The 12,079-nt window shown below is 40.9% G+C and overlaps 1 protein-coding gene across 3 annotated transcripts in view; it reads left to right on the forward strand.

Annotated features, from left to right (window-relative positions):
* The window catches only part of LOC114049959 (toll-like receptor 5), a 72,073-nt gene that overhangs the window by 7,189 nt on the left and 52,805 nt on the right, over positions 1 to 12,079 (forward strand). For all 3 annotated transcript variants that reach the window (XR_003569918.1, XR_003569917.1, XM_027871441.1), the window contains exon 2: positions 5,923 to 6,091. The gene's annotated coding sequence lies outside the window, so the exon portion shown is untranslated. The remainder of the gene's footprint in view (positions 1 to 5,922; positions 6,092 to 12,079) is intronic.

Genomic DNA, 12,079 nt, shown 5'->3' on the forward strand with positions numbered 1-12,079 from the left:
ACTCGGAAGGCATGGCTACAGGATTTGGGGTTTGAATTGAGCCTTGAAGGGAGCTGGGGAACCTGGGAGGCAGAGGGGAGTCATTTCAGGCATGTGGGACAGACACTGCAAAGGCATGGAGGCAAGAGATCAGGTTCATGTTGGTGTCTGAATGGCAAATAAACCAGTGTAGCTGGATACGGAGAGAGGGGGAGAAGCTTGTAAGAAGACTGGAAAGCTAGGAAAGGACCAATCTATGAAGAGTTTTAAAACCAAACAGGATAGAGGGCAGCTAAGTGGCAGTTAAGTGGTGCCGTGGATAGAGCACCGGCCCTGGAGTCAGGAGGACCTGAGTTCAAATCCGGCCTTAGACACATAACAGTCACTAGCTGTGCAACCCTGGGCAAGCCACTTAACCCCAATTGCCTCACCCCTAAAAAGAAAAAACCAAACAGGATTTTCTATTCAGATCTGTAGGTAACAGAGGGCTACCAGGGATCATTGAGCAGAGAAGTGACATGGCCAGACCTATTCTTTTTAGGCAATCAAGGTTAAATGACTTGCCCAGGGTCACATGGTTAGTAAGTATCTGAGGTTAGATTTGAAATCAGGTCCTCCTGACTGCAGGGCTGGTGTCGTACCCACTGCATCACCCCAGACCTATTCTTTAGAGCACTCCTCTCAGCCGCTGAGTGTAGGACTGACTGGAGCAGGGAAAATGTTGAGGCCGGGATGCCAATTAGAAGGCAAATGCAGTAGTCCAGGCAAGAGGTGAGGAGAGGCTAAACTAAGCTTGTAACGGTATGAATCAATAGAAGGGCTATAGAGGAGTTATGTTTGTTGTGGAGTGAGAATTTCAGCTGTGGTTTACAACATTTGCTTGTCCTCATGGCCTCTAGCCACAGCTATTTGAGCGTCTCATTTGTAAAAAGGAGTGGATTTGTAAAAAGCAGGTCATTTTAATTCTATTATTTTATGATCCTCTGAAAACAATAACCCAGTTCTCTTCGAGACAGACTGAGTTACATGATGGAAAATGCTATCCACATCCAAAGAAAGAGCTATGCAGTCTGAATGCAGATGGAAGCATACTAATTTCTCTCCTTTTCTTTTGTTGTTTTGTTTTATTCCTTCTTTCTTGTGTTTCCTCCCATTAGTTCTAATTCTTCTGTACATCATGACTAATGTGAAAACATGCTTAATATGAACGTATAAGTAGAGCCTATATCAGATTGCACACTGTCTTGGGGAGGGAGGAGGAGAAGGAGGGGGAGAAAATTTAAAACTCAACATCTTATGGGAGTGAATATTGAAAACTAAAAATAAATAAACAAATAATTTAAAAAAAAAAAAAAAAGACAGACTGAGTTATAAACACCACCCTCATGTCGGTCTTTACTTACCACCCACCTGTGGAACATCGTGAGGCAAAAGGGAGAAAGCAAGAGAAATAGAAGACAATGGAGTGTCTCTTCCCTACAGGTGCTGCAGGAAGAGGTAGCCACAACAACACCAAAGGGGTTGGGGCTGAGCAGCAGGTAGCGGGGGGAGGGAGCTTTGAACCCCTTCTCATGTTAGACCTGGTACAGCTATACCCCTTACCTGTGGTTAGTGACCCTACTACCTACACATGTGTGACCCCAAAAGACTTAGGCACTGGACTACCTCCACAGCCTATGCCTAAAACCTCCAAGATAAGTGACTATATTTCTTCCTCCCTTTTTCTTAGAGTGGTACAGTGGACAAAGTGATAGACTTGGAGTGAGGAAGACCTCGTTTCAAATCCCACCTCAGACATTTAGCTGCTATGTAAACCCTTTCACCTTAGTTTCCTCATCTGAAAAAAGGGGATAACAATAGGAACAACTTCAAAGGGTTGTTGTAAAAAGCAAATAAGATATGTGTAGGTGGTACGATGGACAAAGCACTGGGCCTGGAGTCAGGAAGACTCCTCTTCCTGAGTTCAAATCTGGTTTCAGACACTTACTAGCTGTGTGACCCTGAGCAAGTCACTTCACCCTGTTTACCTCAGTTTCCTCATCTGTAAAATGAGCTGGAGAAGGAAATGGCAAACCACTCCAGTATCTCTGCCAAGAAAACCCCAAATGGGGTCAGACACAACTGAAAATGACTAAACAAAAAAGTGTTTCACACATCTTAAAAGTACTCTCAATAAATGAGACTGTTGTCATCAGTCCTCTCAAGGACCACCTGCTGGATTCAAAAAGGCTACTCCACAGGGGGTGTCACAGAAGTCAGTTGCTTGGTATGCTTGGCAAAGAAAAAAAATCCTCAGGTTATATATTTCTTAATAGCACCGAAATGAGCAGGGTTATTTCTAAAACAATAGAGGCCCATCCTTCACCTGGACCAGCTGCTGGATAGTCTCCACGCCTCTTCTCCTCCTCCTCCCCCCCATATGTTTTTTACTTCTTACAAATTTTAACCCTGTAGCTATCAAAATTGAAAGGGATGGCAGATGGCCCATCTCTTGGAACAAGGAGCATAGTTTTTTCTCTCTTGTTTTATTTTTTCTCAATAGCATGTAAAATTTTTTTAACATTTGTTTTTTAAAATATTTTGCATTCCAAACTCTTTCCCTCCCCTCCCTGCTCCTTGAGAAGGCAATTTGATATAGATTATACATGTGTATTCATGCAAAACATATTTCCGTATTAGTCATGTTGCAAAACAAAACACAGACCAAAAAAGAAAAATAAAGAAAGTAAAAAAAGTAAGCTTTAATCTGCATTCAGACTTCATCAGTTCTCTCTCTGGAGGTGGACAGCATATTTCATCATAAGGCCTTTAAAATTGTCTTGGATCATTGTATTGCTGAGAATAGCTAAGTCATTCACAGTTGGTCATCATACAATATTGTTGTATTTATTGTATGTGCAATGTTCCCTTGGTTCTGTTCACTTCACTTTGCATTAGTTCATGTAAATCATTCCAAGTTTTTCTGAAAGCATCCAGCTCGTCATTTGTTATAGCATAAGAGTATTCCATCACATTCATAGACCACAACTTGTTTGGCCATTCCCCAACTGATAGGAATTCCCTTGATTTCCAATTCTTTGTCACTACAAAAAGAGCTGCTAGAAATATTTTTGTACATATAGGTCCTTTTCCATTTTCTTTGATCTTCGTTATACAGACCTAATAGTGGTATTGCTACATCAAAGGGCACGCACAGCTTTATAGCCTTATGGGCTTTGTTCCAAAGGGATCATACATTTTTCTTGTCTTTATTTATAACCCTCCACCCTTATCCCTTTGCTTTACTGGCTGTTCTCAAAGTGATGGCAATAGCTTCATTCTGACTCTAGTCTTGAGTTCATACTTTTCCCAGCTTTTGGTTTGGCCTTCCCATTCTGCTCCAAATAAGGGGAAGGGGAGAGTGGCAAAGGGGGAGTGAGAGAATAAGTGAATGAGGAGGAGGGAGGGGAAGTCATAATGCTGAGGATGTATCCTTTCTTAGTAATTACTTCTTGCTCTGCTCCTCTGCTTTCCTGGAAGCCTCTCTTCTGTATCTCCTGAGATCCTGCCTTATTAGTCCATCTATAAGAAGAAGATGCATGGTAGGTACAGAGCGAGTAGATAGGTACAGGGCAAAGGATGTATAAACGCAAGCAACTTTAATGTTGATTGCATCAAAAAGTTGTAACAGGTGAGATATGTCAAATTTCCTAAATAGAATTTGATGTCGGAAGACCTGAATTTAAATCCCAGATCAGCTTATCACTGTATTTGTGTCTATGAGCAATTCTTGGTTTCCATATATATGTAGAATGAAAGAGTTTGGATATGTTACATAGGCTCCCTAGGCTCACTCTACCAATTTTCATTCTCACTGGCAGGTTGGGTTTCCAGAGAGCAGTTAACTACTTCTCCTTACATAAGGGTAATACTGAGAGGTTGGGTGTGGTATTCTAATACTACAGTTCATGAGCCCCAAAGAGTATGCTTCAGAAATAACATTTAACCAGTTAGTCTCTCCCAACATTAATTATCAGAGAGATATTTACTGATAAAAGTATAGTAAAAACCTAATTTTTAAAAATCCTCCCAACATCTGAGACATGTTCTCCCACAAGTACATACAGAGTCCAGAGAAAAATAGACTCAAGCTTAGAGAACACATGTGGCAAAAGGGTAACTCACAGTTCCTGGTTGGATGGAAGTCTTGTCTCCTTTTATGGAGACATCATGAAGTTCCCCTGAGATATGTGTAGCTTCCTTCTTGGCCCCAAGAAATGGAACCATTAAAGAGTTCTGAAGTGAACTTCTCTCTATATGTCTATTTTATCCTCTCTCAGGCTAGATGCACTGTTTGTAACTGGTCCTGTTTCTGCAGTGATGAGATCAGTGGTCAGGGAAGGGGAAGGTTATATTCTCTTTGGGCTAATTCTCTCCCCCCTCCCCCCTTGCAGCCTACAGTTAATCCATCAAAGAGATATCTTCCTTTGATAAGGTAATCAGGACACAGAACATTTTCTTAGTTACATTCATTGGGTTTGAGCTATGAGACACCCCCCTCTTACAGATGACTGATATGGGTCTTTCCAATTTGAAATGTGTGATCCTATGGTAATCCTGTGATTTATGCCAAATCACAGCTTAAACTGGTATGCACTCAATATTTACAATTGAGCCAGTATCTGTCAATACCTGTCCATCCTTTACATACGGTAAAGAGTTGGAGCATAGTGAACTGGCAAAAAAGACCAAATCAAGAAGGAAAACCAGGAAAGAATAGTGTTATAAAAGCTAGGAGAGAAAAAAAATGTATGTGTGTGTGTGTGTATATATATATATATATATATATATATATATATATATATATACACATCCGGAAGGAGAGGATGGTCAACTGTGTCAAATTCTGCAGAATCCCCAAGGAGAGTGAGCCCTGAGGAGAGACCATTGGATTTGGCAATTAGGAAATTATTGGTGACCCTCTTGAGCTTAGGAATGGCCCATCACAGTCCTTTTCAACAAGATGTTTTAGGTTCCAGTAGTTATCTTTATTCAAGCACAGTTTTTAAAAAATACCATTTTAAAGTTTTATTGATGCCTTTTGTTTTCCGCACCAGTCATTTCTTGTGATACCCCTCCCCTCATTAAATCCTCCTTTATACCAAAGGAGAAACAGCTAAGACTGACAAGATGACCAAGTCTGACCCCATATGCCATAGTTTGCTCCTGTAGGGCACCCCCATCCCCCCCAACCCCCCACCACACCGCTTCTCTACTGAGGGGAGGGATGTTATCCTTTGTTCTCTTGGACCAATGGTGGTCAATGCCAGTAACCTGAGTTGGGCAGCCCTTTAGTGTAATTTGCACAATTATAGCCTCTAAGCATATTTGTCCTTCTGGTTCTATTCAAACCCTCTGCTTGGCTTCACCTATCTTTCTAAGCATGCCTAAATGACTTTTGCTGTTGTTGTGGTTGATTGTTTCAGTCATGTCTGACTCTTTGTGACCCCATTTAGGGCTTCCTTGGCAAAGAGGCTGGAATGGTTTGCCATTTCCTTCACCAGCTCCCTTGACAGATAAGGAAACTGAGGCAAACAGAGTTACATGACCTGCCTAGGGTCACATAGCTAGTAAGTGTCTTAGGCCGGATTTGAATTCAGAGAGATTAGTCTTCCTGACTCCATGCCTGGTGCTCTATTCACTGTGCCACCTAGCTGCCCCATTCATGCCTTGCATTCATGATTGTGTATGGAACAGCACTGGTGCCCTACATTCACGTGCCACAGTATATTCATCCATTCTTCAACCAATGGTCACCTTTGTTTCCAGTTTTAGGCTGCTACAAAAAGTTATATCTGAATTTTTAAGTTCCCAGATATGAAAAAATGCTGCATATTATGAGAGCACCTTCAGTATGTTTTCTGATTTTCAGAACCTCACTAACAGTTTTTCTTTTCTCTCCAGGAAAAAACAGAATTGAGCAACCTCCTAATCACACACAAGGGAAATATGAACCATCATCACTACCAAAGATATTCATCCACTCCAGGATCTGAAGTTTACTTAATACAAGAGACATTTGCATTTTGAAATAGGGTAGCTCTATTGACTGTCTTAGCGTTAGAATAAGAAGGTAAGTGTTCTGGATATGTGTGATATGTATATTGTGTGTTTATGTATGTGTATGTGTGTGTGTGAGATTCTTCTCTTGAGGGGCTTACCATTTAATGAGGGGAAAGATAAGTCTACAAATAAGTATAGTATAAGAGAATACTAAAATGGATTTCTGATCTCCTTGATTTGCAAGGGAACTCCAACAATGTAGATCACAACCAGGTCTGCCCATGGCATGCAGCTTTTATCCACGTCATCCCATAAATTCAACATAGGAGGGCCAATCAATATGTTGTAGGTCTTTCTCACTTTTTCTTAACATCATTAGGGTACCAATGGAACACTCTGTCTGTCTGTCATCCCTCACTCTCACCATATGACCAGTCTATCTTTTCTTCCCATCAAACATGTCCCTGGTAGCCTCTTTACTCCTATTCTTTGAAATTCCTCTTTGATCATATGTTGCATCCTGCTTATACCCACCATATTCCTCTCAATATCCTCTCTGTGTTATTCATTTTAAACTTTTTGGAATATATTGTATTCCATGTCTCACTGTCATATAGGAACACCAGTGGAATGTTAATATGAAAAAGGCAGGCTATTGTTTCCATGGGAAACTTGCAGTCATTAAAGGAAGATGAACCCTAAAGAGAGACTGCTGGATTTGGCAATTAGGAAAGTATTGGTAAGGGCAGTTGGGCCATCGTATTTGGATCCTGACATTACAGATGTCCTTATTGGGGTAGTAGAAATGGCACTAAAGAGAGCAAAGAGAAGTAAAAGTAACCGAATTGGACTAAGTATATAGAGAGGAGAGCTGCGCTAGAAATGACACAATTGTGAAGTTATTGAGGGATAGATACACAAAATATCTAAAGGAAGGAAATGCACCAAAGCAGTGGGAAAAGTTTCCGAACTTCTTAATACCAAAAACAAGGAAGCAAACAGGAAAGCATTAATTATGAACCTATAGACCCATTCTCCCATATACAAAGATACAAAATCTTTTATACAGAAATCAAGAACAGCTTCATTGAGGGTGTTAGTAGGGAACAAGGAGGCTTTTACAAGCAGTATTCAAGAGTTGATATTTTTACCATTTTGCAGTTGACTGAAAGATGGAGAGAATAGGAGATGTCACTGCTTATTATTTGTTGATTATGAAAAAGCATTTGATGCAGAGGAAACAGGAAGGAAAAGGGGAAGGAAAGAAAGAAGGAAGGGAGGAAGGAAGGAAGGGAGGGAGGAAGGAAAGGAAGGAGGAAGGAAGGAAGGGAGAAAGGAGAGAGGAAGGAAGCATTTATTAAGTGCCTACTATGGTCCAGGAACTGTATACTAAGAGCTTTACAAATATTATCTCATTTAATCCTCACAACAACCCTAGGAGACAGGTGCTATTAATATCCCCATTTGACAGTTGAGGAAATTGAGGCAGACAGAAGTTAAGTGATTTGTTCAAGATTTCAGAGCCAAGAAGGAGAACAAAGTGCTTCCTTAAAGTCTCTTTTCCAACAAAGTTTCTCCTGACCATACCTCACAGAATCATAGATTTAGTACTAGAAGGGACCTTAAAGGTCATCTAGTCCAAACCCCTCATTTAACTAAAGAGGATATTGAGGCTCAGAGAGGTTAAGTGCCTTGCCCAGGGTCACACAGGCAGAACCAGGATTCAAACTCAGATCTCACGATTTCAAATTCAGCACTCCAGCTTCAGCATTCTTTTCACTGAACCACAATGCTTCCCTTCAAAATCATTCAAGATGACTTAAAAGATATAAAACCAGAAATAATTCTGTTTAGAAAAATGCTCTGATCATAAATATCCAGCCAAGCATAAAACCTAGAGGTGTATGCTTGCCACAGATGTTTGCCATTGTGATGGAAAAGATTCATTGCAGCATCTAAGTTGAAGGATCTTCACTCAGTGAAATTCTCCAAATGCTCCTATTTGTTAATGACATTGTTAGATCAAACCCCAGAGCAGTGCAGTGCCTCCTGGAGGATATCTACAACCACTCCAAAAGAGTTTGGCCTGACCATTCACATGGGAAAGATCAAGCAGATGAAGAATGTTTATTGCCCAAATATGACATGCACCAGAATGTGTAAGTGATCATGGAGTTGGGCGCAAAAACAGAGTGGAATGGATTACCTTGGGGAAATTGTAAAACTCCTTTAATGGCTTAATAAAGGATGGGATAAATGCAAAAATAGTATAAGAAAATTGAGGAATATTAAGAAATCATTTAGACCTAGGTATCTGGTGGGGGGGTGGTGGTGGTGCAGGGAGGGTCGGTTTGAACATAGATGATGCCAGGTAGATTAGAGATTGATTGTGAAAGGCCTTTACCACCACTCAGAAGTTTATAAATATTTTAATTTAATTGAAGAGTTTAATTTGCCTTAAAACAACCACCCATCAATTAGATGGGGAAACAAAAAAATAAGAGGAAGCTATCTCAATACTAAATTCAACAAATAACATTTGAATCAGAGTAATAGGACCATTCACAGTGAGACAGTGAGCTCTCTTAACTCCTGGTCTTCATAGCTAAAAATGTCCCTGGGTCATCATCACCCACCTTTTCTTCTGCCCACCAGCCCTTAAAATGTATTGACCCTTCCTCTAGCCAAAAGTAATTTAATTACAGGGTTTATTGATAGCATACAAACAACTGGTATTACACTCACTCTTACAAGAAGAAATATGCATCTGCTCCCTGCCATCCTGGGTCCCAGCTTTTGTCTGGCTCAGGAAAATTAAGCCACATACCCAGGAAATTGGCTCTATCCATTTAGTAGACCAATTCCAGATGGCCTATGGTTAGGACTTTTGAGGTTTTCTACTGAGGAAATGAGATAGTTTGCCCAATGCAGGACAAACAAACCCCAGGACCTTTGAATAAACCAATTATGAATAGGTCAGACAAGGTTCAACATAGAGGGGTTATTAGAATTCCTTTGGTATCAAGGGGCTGCACTCATGGATATTCATCAGTCATTATAGCTGTCTCTATTTCCAGATCTCCCTTCTTCTCCTTTGGGGAAAAGAGCCCAATCTAACCACCTGCATCAATCTCTCTGTACCGGCTCCTTTCCTTCTGTCTATAAAAACTATCAACACTCACCTATCCTAGAGAAAAGCAAAGAAAAGAAGAGAAGAAGAAAAGAAAGAAAAAAGAAAAGAAAAATTTCCCTCGACCATGCCACTCTTTCAAGTTATTGTCCTATATGACTCCTTCCCTTTACTAAATTAGAAGATACAGTCAATATGTTAACTATTCATTACCTCTCAAGTCCTGGCAATGTGCTATCCATCCCTTCTTCGCTCCTGAAACTGCTCTTTAAGATTAGGAATGACTTCCTAACTGCCACATTCAGTGACTTTTTCTCGGTCCTCATCTTCATCAACATTTCTACAATCTGGGACCATCCTCCTCTTTTTTCATGTGCTCTCTTCCCTCAAGTTTGTGATACTGCTTTCTGTCGGTTCTCCTCCTTCCTCGACTTGTCACCTCTCTACCTCCTCTGCTGTTCATCTTCTCTTCACTAATTAAATGGAAGAGTACTTGGGCTCTTTCCTCCTCTCCTCTTCCTCCTCTTCTTCACATTCCATCCCTGCCATCTTTTTACTTGTCTGCTTTGCCACTGCTGGCATGTATCTCGTCCCCCTTTACACCTCTTTCTCTGAAAACAGCAATCAAACCCAAAGTGCCATTGCTACTAGAAATGACTTATCAACTCCCTCTAGTTCTGCTCATGTGATTCCCCAAACCAAAATATTTCTGCCTGGCCAGCATTCTCCCATATATGTTATCTCTCCCTGTTAGAATATAAGCCTTTTGAGGGCAGGGCCTGTGTCACTTTTGTATTTGTATCCCCAGCACTTAGTATAGTGTTTGGCACATAAAGCTGAATAAATGCTTTTTCTTTCATTCATTTATTCAAAGTCAGTTCAAGCCCTACCTTCTACATGAGGACTTTTCCGAACCCTCGAAAGGAGATAAAAATATTTTATATTTATTTTTTGTCTACTCATGTTTGTACGTTATTTCCTCTCCATAGAACGTAAGCAGCCTGCTAGCAGGGATTGCTTCATTTTTGTTTCTGTTTTCCCAGTTCCTAGTATATAGTAAGTATTTCATCAATACTTGTGGATTACCTTGCATCTTATATAGGATTAGGAAATGTCAGTTGAATTGAATTGAATATACCCACGGATCCTAATGAGAACATCAGCCAGCAGGAAACAAAATGAATTATGGGTTAGCAAGTGACAGTTCAACAGAAGAATGGAGAGCGCTCTGATCTTTCTGGGCTTTATAGGACATTAACAGTTATTTATATGCAAAGATAATGCTAATGATGTCTGCGACTGAAAAGGCTAGATAGGTATTATGTACATTTTTTCCTCCGAATACATGCAAAGCATGCCCTTTGGTGTGTGATTGGGGCTGTTATTTGTGGGCCTATTATTATTGCTGCCACGGGCTTTTCATTTGCCTAGACTCTTTGATGCTTTTGCACAAAGTGAGCTTCTCCACCCCCACCCCCACCCCCACCCCCACCCCAGCTTTGAGTCTTGCCCACTAAAGTTTCTCTCTCTGCCATCACTGCCTTCTGTTTCCCAGCATTCTCCAGCTATGCTCTATTTATCACTTGAGCTTAGAGAACGAGTGGAGTCACCTCAGCTTGACATTTACCTCCTGTTGTCCAGCCTCCATGCATGCCCCACTCGCATGCCTCCAGCTTCAATGTTTCAAAGCTGATTAATCAGGACTAAACAAAGTGCAGATGCCAAGTTGTCATGGCACCTAGATACGCCATCGTTACACCTAGCATTTGTGACCAAGTTCTTGATGGGTGAATGTGAATGCTGATGTAACCAAGGCTAGACCTCCTTAGCAGCCAAGTGGGGGACGTGCTAGAGTCAAGCCCAGGCTCTTCCCTGTTTTTGGTTTTTTCTTTTAAATCACAAGTTCCTGGGCAAGAAGAGACTGAAGGGGAGGGGGACTCAGATTCATTCTGTGTAAAAGTCTGGTGCAAATCATGTGTTACCCTGCTCCAACTTCTGTCTCCACCCTCCCAGCTTCCCTCTGTCTTTGAAAACCCTTCTCCAGCAGCAGACGTGTCTCTTCTGATACCCCAATGCCCATCTTCCAGTCTCCCCCGATTTGTCCTGACTTCCCAATACCAAAGTCTTCCTCCTCAAATTCTACTCATGAAATAATAATAACTAACATTATGTTACATAACATTATAAGATAATGTTATATTATGTTATGTTACATGTTATATAATGCCTACTATGTGCCAGGAACTATGCTACACCCTTTACAAATATCATATTTGATCCTCACAACAGTGACGGGAGGTCAGTGCTATTATTATCTCCATTTTACAGATGAGGAAATTGAAGCAGGCAGAGGTTAAGTGACTTGCTTGGGGTCACTTTTGAACTCAGGTCTTCCTGACTCCAGGCCCAGTGCTCCATCTACTGCACTACCAGCTGCCATGAAAGGAGGTAGCTGGACCTAATCCTTTTCTGGGAACCTTCCTTCATGTGAGTGTCCAAAGAAAGTTAATCTAGCCCATCCACCCTGTGGGTGACAGTCAGGGGAGGAAAGCAGTGGCTCTGAAGTCAAATAACTTTATTCTAGAACAGCATTCTTCACCTATTTTGTGTCATGGGCTTCTTTGGCAGTCTAGTGAAATCTAGAATGACCTTCTCAGAATAATGTTTTTAAAGGCATAAAGTAAAATTCATAGGATTACAAAGGAAGCTAGAAACAATAGAAAATGAACATATAATTTGTTTCCCATCCAAGTTCCCATCCGAGAGAGAGAGAGAGAGAGAGAGAGAGGAGAAATGGATCACAATTTTTTTTACCAGAACTGAACAATGGTATCATTGGTGTAGGAACACTGGGGAAGAAACTCCCTACCAGTGTAGATTGGCAATCACTCTGCAATTTGCTTAAATCATGGATTCTTAATCTTTTGT

Source organism: Vombatus ursinus, unplaced genomic scaffold, assembly GCF_900497805.2.
Source record: "Vombatus ursinus unplaced genomic scaffold, bare-nosed wombat genome assembly UNPS02014798.1, whole genome shotgun sequence".
NCBI lineage: Eukaryota > Metazoa > Chordata > Mammalia > Diprotodontia > Vombatidae > Vombatus > Vombatus ursinus.